This window comes from Leopardus geoffroyi, chromosome D2 (genome assembly GCF_018350155.1).
Source record: "Leopardus geoffroyi isolate Oge1 chromosome D2, O.geoffroyi_Oge1_pat1.0, whole genome shotgun sequence".
NCBI lineage: Eukaryota > Metazoa > Chordata > Mammalia > Carnivora > Felidae > Leopardus > Leopardus geoffroyi.
The window spans coordinates 64182716-64198442 of record NC_059334.1 but is presented as its reverse complement, the minus strand read 5'-3'; positions in this window follow the sequence as shown (position 1 = coordinate 64198442).

Here is a 15727-nt window from a genome sequence, read left to right as displayed (position 1 = left end):
GTGATGAGGGTTGTGAGACGACACCAATAAAAATTATAATTGGTATTTTCCCACCTTCCATCACCTACCCAACTTCCAGACTTATCTTTCCATTTTGGGTGGATTCATTGGCACCTTTTGTTAAGCTATTGGTAAGTAAAAGGATAATGGCCAAAATCTTCAGTGGAAAATAAACTCTTTGAAAAGCCAAGAAGGATGCCTTAAAGGTGCCACCATGTCTGAATCTAAATCTTCATCTCTTTCTCCTTTTAATTATTTTTAATATTTTTTGAGAGAGAGAGGGGCAAAGGAGGAGAGGGGCAGAAGGAGGGAGAAAATCTGAAGCAGGCTCTATGCCCAGCATGGACAGAGTCCAACTCAGGGCTTGATCTCAGGACCGTGAGATCATGACCTGAGTGAAAATCAAAAGTCAGACACTTAACTGATTGAGCCCCTCAGGTTCCCCCCTTTTAATTATTTTTTTTTTTTTTAAATTCCATCAAGTGCTTCTTTCATGAGACCAACAGGGACTTAGTATGTCTGCAAGTATTTAAGTTGGGCTTATTGGAAGTTTTACTCTACAGACAGAATACAGGATGCATCATCTGGGTGGCCAGTGTATTAACCAGAAGCAAAGGCAAACAGCTTCAAGACATTTGATTCAATATTTCCTTGTGTCAGGGCAAAGTCATTCTATGTGAAAAGTCATGGCTTCTGCTCTTAAGATGCATCCAAAATACAGATGCAACTCTTTCAGGTGGTTCTTTTATCTCCTAAGATCACAGGAAGGTGGATTAGGGTATTTGGTAAACAGGAGGGATGGCAGTGGAGTTGGGAGCGGGTGGATATAGTAATTAGAGTATGAGGATAGCAGTCTACAGGGCAGCACTAGGTGACAAAGGCAACTCATGAAATCACCTTTGGTTGCCTCCTATTTTTCAGGACTACCCTCATTCCATCTTACCCTCGACATCAAGATAGGCTCACTGGCAATTTGTGGAACCCAACATGCACAACACATGTGTAAGTGCATGCACATTCACACACATGCACCCACATCATTCACCTACCAAAAGAGCTGCACATATCTTTCTTGACAACATCCCAAATTTCTTATCTTTCTCAAAGCCAAACCTTACTTGCTCACATTTCTCTGGAATTATCTTATCTGCTGTATAATGTAATGAACAGCTAATAAAATAGAGTTCTTTCACAAGCATTGATGAATAGTGTGAAATATTGCCTGTACCATCTAAGATTATGTGATGGCATTCATTCTGTATCACTAGTCCTAGAAGTTCTTTGTTCATTAAGTTTTTTTTTTTTTTTGGGGGGGGGGGCACCTGGAGAAGAAGTATTTAGTTAAAATAATGACCCAGGAGGCCAGTCCTGCTCTTTAATACTCTGGCTGAAGTTTGCTACAACTGGCCCAGTGGTTGGGGGAGGCAGCTTATCATTCTTCATTCTTCATGCTTTGCCCAGGAAAGAGCGTCCCCTAGAGAGAGCTTAAAATGTGTGCTGACAGCAGGCAAAAGCTTCTATCCAGTTGTCAGATTAGACCCTTGAAGATGGCATATGTGATTATGTATGTGTGTGTGCACATGCATGTGTGTGTGTGTGTGTGTGTGTGTGTGTGTGTGTACGTATGTGTGAAACTTTTTCCCACCTTAGAAAAACAAGGAGAATTTCCACTGGGAACATTTCCATCAAGCATTAAGCAAGAAGATTATGATGAACAGTTATTTCCCCCCTGGATAATTCTTTACCAAGAGTTTTCAATTGCTTTACGAAATGAGATGAGAAAGTGCATAATATGTTTGTTTGTTTGTTTTTTCCTCTCCAGAAAATATAAAATGCAGGACATGGACTAAATAAATTGGCCCCAAAAGAGGGAAGTAGGGGTGAATTAAAAATGACTCTGGTTTGCATCTCTTTTTTATCTGCTATGTGTGAAGGGCTTGTATTTACTTCTCATGTGAACCATGTGAAACGGGCCACAGTTACACAAAGCTGGGTCAGCCTGGGTCTATTGCACATGTTTTCCCCACTGTAAACTGCCTTTCTGGAAAGCACCTTTAAAAAAGTTATACAAAGCCATGTCAGAGAAACTGGAAATTTTTAAATAAAAGACTTCCCAGATGTTGAGGCACGTGGGTGGCTCAGTTGGTTAAGCGGCAGGCTTCAGCTCAGGTGGTGTTCTCTTGGTCTGTGAGTTTGAGCCCCGCGTCGTGCTCTGTGCTGACAGCTCAGAGCCTGGAGCCTGCTTCTGAATCTGTGTCTCCCTCTCTCTCTGCCCCTCCCCTGCTTGTTCTCTCTCTCTCTCTCTCAAAAATAATACTAAAAAAAAATTTAAAAAGACTTCCCAGATATCAATGCCTCTTGAGTAGAAGAGAATTTTGTTCTCTCTTACAACAAAATATTGATGTGAGATGCATATGAGGATTTATGTGAGAAACAGATGAAAACCCAACGATGAGTTTTCTAACATCTGAACTGTGCAGCCATGGAACAGGGACAGCATTAGAAAACAGAAAATGGCTACTAGACCAGGAGTCTATAGAAGTTTCTATGTCTGTATCTGAGACATTGGACTGATGGTCGTCAGGGAACCTCCAACCTGTAGAGTTCTGCAATTCTGCTGTGTGGAAATAGTGTCTCCCAAGCTGTCTGGATTTTATCTGTCTGCACTATGCCCTCCAAGCCGATGCTGGATTTGCTCTGTCTGCATTAACTAATTTTTGTTTTGAAAATCCCATGCTTGCTATGTTGCAGCTAAACAGGTGTGACCTGTAGTTTAGTTTTTGAGTACTTTTGTAAGGAGCATCAGAAAGAGTCCTCAGGGACCATCTAGAATGGTCTTCTGTGGTCACTATACAGTTGTGCCTTTGAAATCAGAACTTTAGTCAGCAAATAAGACCCCAACAAAACATCAGAAAATCCAAGTCTTTGGCGTGCAAATACTCCACATAACTACCAAAAATTGTTAAAATGGTGAAGAATGAGGTCTAGCTCATTATAAAAGAAATCTTGGATTTGGCACACTTTGGGTCACATGTCACAAAAATAATCAGAGATTTGGACAAAATATCATTTGTCTAGGTACCATAAGCTAAGCTTACATTAATAGTTCCCCTATTATTTGTAAAGGCCATAAGGATCATTTTTTCTAGCTCCTTTTTTATCATCTGCACACATATTCCCAAGAGCATATTTTCTTGCACATTATACATATTCCTAATGTCTATTTTGCATTACATTTTATATTCCCATAAGATTATATTATTTGAAATGTTCCTTATCAATATCAAAAATGATGAGGCTGAATTTGATTGTCAGTAACAGAAAATCAAGTGAAGTCAAAAAAGAAAATCAAGGGGCGCCTGGGTGGCGCAGTCGGTTAAGCGCCCGACTTCAGCCAGGTCACGATCTCGCGGTCCGTGAGTTTGAGCCCCGCGTCGGGCTCTGGGCTGATGGCTCAGAGCCTGGAGCCTGTTTCCGATTCTGTGTCTCTCTCTCTCTCTGCCCCTCCCCCGTTCATGCTCTGTCTCTCTCTGTCCCAAAAATAAATAAACGTTGAAAAAAAAAAATTAAAAAAAAAAAAAAAAGAAAATCAAGGGAAATAAAGTTTAAGGACTAATGATGCAACGCACCCAAGGGCAGGACCTCAGGAGTGACCTAGAAACTGAAGACTTCTGTGTTCTCCGGACACCTTCCCTGTTTTGTTTGTTTGTTTGCTTGCTCCTGTTCTTACAAGTAGGTCTACCTCATTTGTCTCACACTGTCTGCAGATCCGTTTCCATTTTCCCATATCCCCAGTCCACTTGGAACAAAAAATTAAAAACTCTGGGAGGTCCTCTGGATGGGCGGGGGGGGGGGGGGGGGGGGGGGGGGGGGGGAGTGGGGTGGAGGGGGCAGGGTTGGCGGTTGGCATGCACAGCACTGTGCACTCTAGGCAGCTTCACCAGCAGGGGTGAGTGTTGAGGAAGACTGTGGTGTCCTCAGTGGTTGAAAAAGCTGTGGGATCCCTCCTGTTCTCCTTTTCATTCATCAGGAAATGTTGTCATGGAGGGGATCCTTTTTGCTGCTAACCTGTGCCAGCTTGGGGGTTGCAGGAAAAGCTTTCTACGCTCTTCTATGTATCTGTCCATTCGGTTTTGTGCTCCATCCTTAACTGTACTCTGCAGAACAGTCAGAGACATTTTCAGTAGTTGTTAGCTCATTCTTTTTTTGTGGCGGTATGATGGCTGGGAGCTCGTAGTCCACCATCTTGCCAACCTCTGCCTTAAGTCTCTAATAATTATCTTAATGGTTAAATAATATTCCACAAGGTTAATTTACCGTAATTTTATTCCATTTACCATTCTCCTATTGGAATGCCACTGGGTATGTTTTCATTTCTTTTTGGTATTACAAATAAAGGTGTAATGGTCAAGTTATTTTTAGACAGTAGAAACTCTACATAATTGTTAGACGAAAATCAGTTTTTAGTAAGTAAAATGTGGCTTTCACAAGCTGCTTGAAGAGTCAAGTATGAACAGAAAATTTGAGGAATACATGCAATACTGTAAGTGATAAGGTGTTTTTTTTAGACAACTCCCCCTCTTTTTAAATGCAAACTTGAGGTTTCTTCAAATGTTCCACATTACAAGTACTTGCTGAAACTCATTAGTGTATAAAAAGTGTGACCTTAAACAACCTCACTGATGTGGATTTGTATGAGTGAGCCGAAATAACATTTATAAGATACATTTAAAATAAAGTTATTACTGGGGCACCTGGGACCTTCAGTCAGTTAAGCATCTGGCTGTTGATTTTGACTCAGGTCATGATCTCAAGGTTTGTGGCTTGGATCCCCACACAGGACTCCATGCTCACAGTGCAGGGCCTGTTTGGGATTCTCTCTCTCTCCTTCTCTCTCTGCCCCTCCCAGATTCTGTGTGCTCTCTCTCTCTCTCTCTCTCAAAGTAAATGCACTTAAAAAATAAAATAAAACAAAATAAAGTTATTACTTTCAAAAACCTGTAGTAACTGCCAACAAGTGTTTCTCAGTAAAACCCTGGTGGATCCTAATGTTTGACAAGTTACGATAGCAGGCCTTTGCATGCAACCAACTAATTAACAAACTCGAATCCTTAAAAAACAGTTGGTTCTTTTTAGTAGAATAAACCTATCTCCATACAATGTCATTTATACTAACGTGCTTAGCAGAACTTTGTTCCTTTAGAGAGTTAAAAGGAAGTGTGAGCCCAAAGGTAAGTCAAATGGCTATTTCCCAATTAGTGGCCTGTAAAGTAGTGATATTTCTCCTTATGATACTCTCTATGTATGTGGGAGGAGGGAGAATGCATAATTGTTTCCTTTCAAGAGGCTTCTATTTTTTTTATTACTTATTTTTTATTTTACTTATTTACTTTTTTTTTTTTTTGATTTTCAATGTTTGTTTATTTTTGAGAGACAGAGCATGAGCGGGAGAGGGGCAGAGAGAGAGAGAGAGAAGGAGACACAGAATCTGAAGGAGCCTCCAGGATCCGAGCTCTCTGCACAGAGCCTGACACGGGGCTCGAACCCATGAACCGCGAGATCATGACCTGAGCTGAAGTTGGACGTTTAACCAACTGAGCCACCCAGGTGACCCAGCTTCTATTTTTTTTTTTAAATAAAAGTATATAAAATGTATTTAGTAATCAGGAGTTCTGCCTAGCTGCCTTCCCTGCTCTGAGTCTGAGTTTCTCCAACTCTATTGTAGTTGGCCTTGACTCAGATCGCCTCTGCTTCTGAAGACTAGGCTATTAAGTTCTCTTTATATAATTATCATACTGAAAATGACTATATCTTCTAGTAGAGTCAATAAAAGTTGCAAATAGATATTGGGAAAAGACAGTTGAAATTAAACTCATGGGGGTCTCTTAATAAATGTAGAGGTAACCTTTATTTTTCATGGTAATCCAAAGCAGTGATAAAGGTTTCCTCACAGGAGCCTGTGGAACATTGTTAGCTCTTACCTTCTCCAGTGGTGATGCTAATATGTTGTGAAAATGCAGCCCTATTTTGCATATAGCTATAGAACCTAGAGTGAGATTAGTCTTAAAAATGTGTCATCCACTTCCCTTTGATGGTGATGGTGATGATACCAAAGACAACAATATTATCAACTACTCCCTGTCTTCCTGGCTTTCATCTAAGTGCTTCACAAGTCTATGAGGCTCATGCTATTTTTAGGCCCATTTTACAGATGAGGGACCAGGCTTAAAGTCATGATTATATAGAGGTTACGTAGTAGAGTTTGGACTGAATCTCAGGCAAGTTCCAAATACCAGTGCTTAACAACTCTGTTCTGCCTTTGGTAGAAATTCACCATGAAATTATCAAATTCTCTCAGAGCACTGAAAACATGTATTTTCAGGATACTGTTTTCCTAATAACTGGCATCAATCAGAAGGAAATTCTCCTAATCAATGGTTCAAGTCTAAGGATTAAGTCTCAGGTGCCAGCTCCAGGAATGGAGCAGGGCCCAATGGGTTCCTTTGTCCAGTTCCACAAGAGAGGGGAGAACTATATTTTATCTACTGCTCCTATGGAAATCCTGAATGGCATCAGCAAGACCCCGCTTCTAACATTTGTCCCATTATTTACTAAGCTTTGTTGTTTCTTTCAATCAATAAAGTCTATTTCTGAAATTGCTAATGAGGGAGGCGTTGCTTTCTATTGAGACGGATAACAGAAATGCTTAGAGTAGTTGCCTCTGAAGAGCTCCCTGGTTGGATGGCTAGCTCCGTACCCCCCGAGTCTGAATTCCTGTTGGAATCAAGTAAACTGCTGCTTAAAGAACAACCACGCACACCTGATCGAAAGCCGCATGCACATGTAATATTGCACTGTCACATTCAAGCAAGGGCCAACCACAGACTAAGCAAATACTTCGACTCATGCTGTCCTAGAGGGAGAATTTGATGAAATAATGTATGTAAACATTGGCCATAGTAGCTGGTAAAAAGAACACTCAAACTTGAGAGGTTTTCATATTTCACCAAATAGAAGATAGTTATTGTACAATGAACCATGATTTTATGTATTTCAGGAAGAAAACCAAAACCACCTGAGACAGGGAGGTTTGGTAGGGAAGTGAAGCTTAAAGCTGAGACACCAAAGGGCTTTATACTCTCAAAAAAAGGAAGCTAGAAATAAACCCACCAGGCAGGAAGAGACCACAAGCAAACATGCGTGTCTTTACAAGCAGGAGAGGAAGAAAAATTTGCCCTGAAAATATTTTTATTTACCAAGTACATACTCATGCAGGTTTAAAGTCTGAATAAAGATTACCAGTGCATTCCCAAGACCTAATTTAACTTACAGTGATCTCTCAGGTGGACAGTTGCCTCAGGTGACTGGCAAAAGCCAAAATAAATCGCCTATGAGAAAACCCAATTTCAATACAGGCAGCCGGCAATTGTTCAGACATTGTTGATTCTAAGGCGCATAGTAATTTCAGAGACAGTAACATGTGAAAAATATGTGCATAGTATAGCCAATGAAAGTGTAGATAATTTATTACTTTATTGGCTAACTTGCATTAAAGAGTCTCTTAGACTATGGTTTTCCTTTACAAAGGGCATTGCAATACTACTGAACAGTTGAGTATATTCTGGGCTTGGTCAAATAATAATGATTGACTGTATCTACTTATGGTGCCAAAGGAACTGTGGAAGGAGATCATTTCAAGGCTGTATTCTAATATCTCACTGTCACTGAACTCACCTGGGTCAAAGAGAAAGGCTTTCTTTGTGTTACTTCTCATCAATCTTCTCTAATGGAAAAGAAATGCTTGGGGGAGCAGGTCTCTGGGAAGCCTCCCTTGTAAGACTCACTTCTTTCAAGTCCATCCTTGGAATCTCGCTAGATCTCCAGCAGATGTGTCTGTGTCTCTGGAGTACAGTTGTTGGGGTTTTAACGTGATTAAGCTGTCACTCAAAATTGTTGTTTATATGATCGATCCCACATCAAAAAGACTTCATGCCATGAATCTGATGCTAAAAAGTTTCGGAGCTTCAGCAGGAGAAGCTGAAGTATTACATCTTGGATGCCCATGTCCAAAGTGCTCTGACGTTTCTTCCTCTGGAAATGGATTGGGCTCACTCGGGGCGACTCAGATCCTCCGATTAACCCCAGGTCATGTACAGAGAAAACGGAACAAATTGTCTAAGTTCGGAAATGGTTTGAACTGGCAGGCTTCTAACCCTTACATTTGAAAAGTAACTGGACATCAAAGCGTTTTTGGTCATAAACTTTTTATTTTCTCATAATTTAATTTTACTTTTATTATTAACTTCTTTTTATGTTTATTTTTGAGAGAGAGAGAGAGAGTGCGCGTGCACACACACACGCACACACGAGTGGAGGAGGGGCAGAGAGAGAGAGAGACACACACACACAGAATCTGAAGCAGGTTCCAGGGTCTGAGCCGTCCCCATAGAGACCGACATGGGGCTCAAACCCACAAACTAAGCCGACATGGGGGCTCAAAGTTGGACGCTTAACTGTCTGAGCCACCAGGTGTCCCATCATAATTTTAGATTCAGAGGAAAGTTGCCAAGATAATCCAGAGCTTCCAGTAACCACATTGCCCAATTTACCCTAAGTTAACATCTTATTTTGCCGTAGTATATATGTCAAAAATGAAGAAACCAACATTGATATATTTAAAGATTTAAAATAGTATTTTTTAAAAGCCTTTTAAAAATACACTCTCAAGTTCTAGATATTATATGAATGCACATGAGATTATATATAAAATAGCAAAGCTTTTTACAAAACCAAGCTGAATTTATTTCTTGTGTTTTTTATGCTATCCTTACCGCCCCACAACCCCCACTCTACCTCCTACCTAAAATTTAAGACAAATAAATCCTATGAAGACCAAATTCTTCCATGTCCTGCTTCCATTGCCATGGACTTCTACATCCCCAAACTCCTTTTGGGGGCAACATATATTCTCACAGAGTCACATTTCTGATTCATGTAGATAAAGTTTTCATCTATAAATATATCATAAGCTTAGAGTGTAGAATATAGAAGACTGGGGCTTATATTCTGATTCTTTCATTTTCTGTAGTTGTGTGATCTAGAGCAAGTAAAATAATATTAATCCCATCCACAGGATAAGAGATGGGAATGTTAAATAATTTCTTTAGCATGAAGTGCTTAGCATAGTACTTGGGACACAGTATATATAGCTAATAAATATTGGGTAGTATATAGAGCCAATAAATATTAATACTGCTGTTATTACACAGAATAGGGGTCAGTAAACTACAGCCCATTGACCAAAACTGTCCCCCTACTCATCTTGGTATATAGCCCAAGAGCTACAGCATGACTTTTATATTTTTTAATTTTTTAAAAGTTTACTTATTTAATTTGAGAGAGAGAGTGCGTAAGTGTGTGTGTTGGGGGGCAGATAGAGCGGGAGGGACAGAATCCCAAGCAGGCTTCACACTGTCAGCAAAGAGCCTGACGCAGAGCTTGAACTGTGAGATCATGACCTGAGACAAAATCAAGGACGCTTAATGGACTGAGCTACCCAGGCGCCCCGGCTTTTACATTAAGAAAAAATGGTTGTGTATTTATTTATTTTAAGAGAGAGAGGGGGCAGAGAGAGAAAGAAAGAGAGAGAGAAAGAGAGAGAGAGAGAATCCCAAGCAGGCTCTGTGCTGTCATTGCAGAGCCCAACACCTGGCTCGACCTCACAAACCGGGGGATCGTGACCTGAGGCAAAATCAAGAGTGGGTGGTGCCCCATAATGGTTGAAATAAAGAGAATATTTTGTGACATGTGAAGATGATATAAAATTCAAAGTCAGTGTACACAAATAGTTGTATTTCAAAATAGCCTCATCCATTGTTTTATGAATCATCCTTGGCTGCTTTTGAGCTGTAATGGAAGCTGAGTGCAATGCACACAATATGGCCTGCAAAGCGTTAGTTAAATATTTACTACCTGACCCTTTATAGGAAACATTTGTGACCATTGCTCTGGAAACTTTCTTTGCCTTCTCCCATGTTCATCTCAATAGAAGAGTAATAATGTCACACCGTTTTGTTTTGTTTTGTATTGTTTTGTTTTGTTTTGTTTTCAGCTGTGGACACAACCTAAAAAAAACCAATCTTGCCTCATGGGTGCATAACTAGGTCACAGCAACACTCTGAACCAAAGGTTCTTCATCTTCAAAATGGGGATAATGATAAATATCACCTACCTCACAGAATTCACGAGAGCTAAATGAGAATGCATGTGAAGTGTTTATCAATGTTGGCTTACAAAGTGCTCAGCAAAGAATGTTTTTTGGTCTCACCCTTCCCACCTGACTTTGTTGGATAATGGAAAAGACAGTCATCTCTGAAGCTGAGCTCCATACTACAGCCAAGGCCAAATGGTCAGTTTCCAGTAGGCATGCCTGATATCTGTGGACACCAAAAAGCTGATTAAATATAGGTTCTAGTACAGTGCTGGGCACAAGGTAATTTCTCAATTACTACTCATTGATTAGTTCATTCTCATTTCCAAGTGGCTCATCAGGGACTACTTGGTTAACTGCTTCTTATATTATCTGAGGTTAGTATGGTTCTCATTTTATTCTGATCACACACCTGTGACACTTACATCTATGAATTCTGGAATCCGCAGAATTAATAATGTTTTGTTGTTGTTGTTATTTGGAAATATTTATTGAGCACAATACTAGGTAGAGTGCTATGTGCATAGGATAAAATTATGAGCCCAAACAGACATGATGGAGCTTACAATCTAATAAGGCATTATTGATATTTTGAAAATAGACATAAGATCTTGTCCCTATGTTAAAGGCTATTTAAAAAAGGCATAGTGAGTTATGAAAACTTTTGATAAAGTCAGGGATGTGAATCGAGGATACGTTGGAGTCAATGAGGCTGCAAGAGGGGAGATGTAGACTAGAAAGAACATTATAGGGCACTTGGGTGGTTCAATCAGTTAAATGTCTGACTTAGGCTCTGGTCATCATCTCACCAGTTGTGGGATTGAGCCCACATCAGGCTCTCTGCTGTCAGTGTGGAGCCTGCTTCCAATAGATCTTCTGTCTCCCTCTCTCTGCCCCTCCCCCCAACCATGCACTCTCTCTCTCTCAAATAAACAAACATTAGAAAAAAAGACAAAGAACATTATATACAAAGGTTATGCAGCAGGAAGTAACTGCTGGGGGTAGATGCCAGGCTGGGGGCACGGAAGCCACTTAAGGGAGGTGATGGCTCTAGATGGAAGTGGATATGTAGCCAAGGACTTGACCAAGTGTTAGATTTGTTCCTTAATCCTAAGAGTGATGGTTATCAGGATATTGTTACCATCACCCTCAGTAGCTCTGCTCTAAAGTGAGATGATTCATCTATTTAGTAAAAATCGGATAAATACCTACTATATTCTCAGCATGGTTTTAGACACTGAGGACATAGTGGTGAAAGAAAAGGGAAATCATTCTTGTACTTAAACTCTGGAGGATTTCTACCAAGACTTAGGAGAATATGATACAGAACAATATTTTTCAGCTTTTTTTTTTTCATTTTGCCACCCCCACCCAGAGCCTTTTAGGCATTTTTACCTATTTCCCCCTCCATGAGATTTTAATACCACAGTCATGCTGTGTATACATTGTATGTATATTTGTGCTTTGTACATCAAACAAGTAAGACATTTCATCCCCAAGAACCAATTTTTACCCCATTGGAGGCAATACCATTTGCACTGAGAATGCATGCTATCCATGTATAGACTTAGGTTTAAAAGAGAAATTTCTATTTGAAAATAGCTGGCCAGATCTTATCTATGAAGTGAATGGGCAAATACCAATTCTGCATATCCATCACGGCCTTGATTAAAAATGATAAATTAGTAATGTTTGTGCTAGCTCCCTGCCATTACCCAATTTGTTTTCCTGATCCATTTCCCTATTCTGCATCTGTCTATCAACCCCAACAGCTCCCTGAACCTTCCCGCCATCCTTTCTTCCTTCTTCCACAAATCTTTGTTCTTAACTCTATTTACTCCAAGACCTAATTTCAAATTATTCTTTATTAGAATAAATTCGTAAGGATTAGTGATTCCATAAGCAAGCTTATATCACCAGTCTAATTCTATGCCTAAAAAATGTCCATTCATTTCATTTAGTTCATTGGCTTTCAGAAAGAATTACATTATCCCTAAGAAAACACCATATAAACATCATGACAATGGGTGGTTTAAGTGATAAAGAAAAGTTCAGGAACAGGGACAGTTTATTTGTATGCAAATACGATAGTCATTACGCCTATTTCAGTGAAGAATTAGTAAATGACTTCATTAAATACAAGATAATTGGGAAACACCAAAAAAGGGTAAATTCTAAATTGTCTTGCAAATTCTGTATAGACATTCTGAACAAATCATATTTTAAGCTGCCAGTTTTTAGTGCTATAAAATGCATTACAAAGTGCCGGTCATATATCTTGGATTTTGTTTTCTCTTTGTAGAATTAAATTCCAGATTTGCTTTGATCTCACTCTTGTATTTACATCTTGCTCCTTTGTTTAAACTGTCTTCTTTTATTTACAGTGTGAGGAGGGGGAAGCAGGTTTCAGTCCAATTACCATAATTTCTGCTTGACTTATGTGCACTTAAGCGGTTTAAATCTTGCTTTGGTGACAGGAGATTTTTCCTTCAGGATTCCTCAATAAATCCTTCCAAACCTGATGAATAATTTGATTCACAATCAGTCCCTTCGGTGCACAAAATACTTAGGTTTGTGGGTATCGCTAAGTTTGAGGAGCAAGCCTTATATCTGGAACACAAGCCAACAGAAGAAACATCAGTTGGCTGGGCCACATTTGTGCTACATTAACCTACTGTCGACAATTCCCTTTTTCTCCAAAAACCATCACAAATTCTCAACTGGCAAATTCAATGCAAACTCTTTAGCTTAAAATTACTTAAGGCTCTTTATGAAGTGGTTCCCATCTTGCACCGACTCCTCTCCCATTACTCTCACATCAAATGTTTGGTTTCAGCGCAACCTCTTCCTGTTACATCTCTGTGCTCTTGTTTGTTTCGGGTTCCCTCCTTGGGTCACCATTCTCTATCTCCCTAGGAAAATTCTACTCATTATTGAAGGCCTAGCTCAAATCTAAACACCCCTGGGCCACATCAGCTCATATCCACCTATCTCTGCCCTAAACTCTTGTGGAAATCTATTGATATTCATTTATTCTGACCAAAATTCTTACACGAAAGATTTATTACTCTCATTGAAGTGTTCACAGCGGGTCTGTTAGTGCAGGCAGTACCACTATACAAGCTTGAATCCTGAAAGTCACTTGTGATGGTTTAGTAATACATCCATAATTCTTCCGTGCTCCTCTTTTTAAAGGGTGAATTTAATTCTCATCCCCTTGGGGCCATTTGGGCTAGACCAAGGATCTCCTTTCTTTCTTTCTTTCTTTCTTTCTTTCTTTCTTTCTTTCTTTCTTTCTTTCTTTCTTTCTTTCTTTCTTTCATGTTTATTCACTTTTGAGAGACAGAGAATGACAGAATGTTAGGGGGGGAGGGCCAGAGAGCAAGGGAGACACAGAATCTGAAACAGGCTCCAGGCTCTGAGCTGTCAGCACAGAGCCTGACACAGGGCTCAAACTCATAAACCATGAGATTATGGCCCGAGTCAAAGTCGGACATCCAACTGACTGAACCACCCAGGCGCCCCAAGGATCTCATTTCTAATGAGCAGAATACAGCAAAAGTAACAATGTATGACTGCTGAGGCTAGTTCAAAAAACACCACAGCTTCTAACTTTCCCTTTCTCCTATCTAATTTTTTCTTGGAAAAGACATCTACCATGTTGTAAGGATACTCAAACAATCCTATGGAGAGGTCCATGCGTTGAGGAATATGAAGCTTTTTGCCCATAGTGTTGGGAGTGAACACTCCTGGACACAGATCCTCCAGCCCCAGTCAAGCCTTCAGATGTCTGAAGCCTCAGGTGACATCTTGATTGCAACATAGCTGAGATGTATCCCAATTCCTAACCCATAGAAAGTGAGAAACAATAAATGTTGGTTGTTTGATACAGATAAATTTTGGGGGAAATTTGTGATGCAGCAACAGATAACAATACAGCATCCATTAATTTTCCTCTCATCTTTCTCATACACCTTCTTTATCACCAAGGCTTGAATATATTTTCTTCAGAATATATCCCAAAATGGGACAACTGGGTGGTTCAGTTGGTTAAGTGTCAACTCTTGATTTCAGCTTAGGTCATAATCTCAGGGTACTTGGGTTCAAGCCCCACATTGGGTTCTGCATTGGCAGCACAGAGCCTGCTTAGGATTCTGTCTCTCTCTCTCCCTCTCTCAGCTTCCCACCCCCCGCTCATGCTGTCTCTGTCTCTCTCAAAATAAATAAATAAAAAATGATTAAAACATTTTAAAAAAAAGAATATATCCCAACACCATCTACCTATCGTCACATCCACTGCCACTCACATCATCTTCACCATTGTCCTTCACTAAGGCCTTATCTTTCCAACTGTTGTTCCTTCTTTCATTATTTATCTCTCCACCTACTTTCCAAAAAGTCCTTCACATTACAGCCAGAGGGATCTTTATACAAACTGCAGTTCTACTCTACAAGGGACAAACCTTATACCATGGAAGGCAGAATTCTAAGACAGCCCTAAGGATTCTTGTCCACAAGTCTAGATGCCATGTATAATTTATGCCCCTCCAGAGTGGGGAAGACAGTGAATGTGATGGCTTCACTCCTGTGATTAAATTATATTTTATGACAAAGGTAAAGGGATTTTGCAAATGACACTAAAGTCTCAAGTTAGTTGATTTTGAGTTACTCATCATGATGATTACCCTGAGTGGGCCTGACCTAATCAGGTGACTCCCGAAAAGGGACTGGGCTCTTCCTGAATGGACAGACTTGAAGCATGAGAGAAGTTCTCCTGCTCATTATGTAAAGTCAGTTGTGTTCTTGTGGAGAGAGTTGTATGTGGCAGGGAACAGTGAGTGGCCTCTGGTTGTTGAGGGCCTTCTGGTTAAAAACTGAATTCTGCTAACAACCAAGGATCTTGTGCCTCAGGGGAGACCATAGTTCTAGATGACCCCTTGATTTCAGCCTTGTGAGATCTGAAAAACAACTTGGCTGTACTATACTTAGTCTGTTGACCCACAGAAGCTGTGAGATAATAAATTTGAGTTTTAAGCTATTAAATTTCTTACACAGCAATAGGAAACTAATAGACATACAAATCCCTTTACTAGCCAAAAGACACAAGCATACTGGTAAGTAATCCACTGGGATAATTCTTGATTTGTACATTTGATTCAGCACTTCCTTCTTTGCAGTGCTGCGCCTGAACACAACTTATCACTTTATCCTTACATTCTTCACAATAGACTGCTTGTTGTGTTCCAGGAACTACTGAAGTGTATTAGAAATATTACCACATTTAATCCTCTTAACAAGCCTAAGAGGTTGATACTACTGTTATCCCCAACTTATAGATGAGGGAGTTGCAGTAAGGAGAGCCATATTCTTTCAACCACAAAGGGTTGGGGCCGATGAGAAACTAATTCATTAGGAGCCATTATCGAACATTAATTTAGGGAGTAAGGATAACACTCCTTTCTGATAGTGACAATGTGACTGGAACAGTAAAATTAAGAAAACAGACCTGAGCCGAAG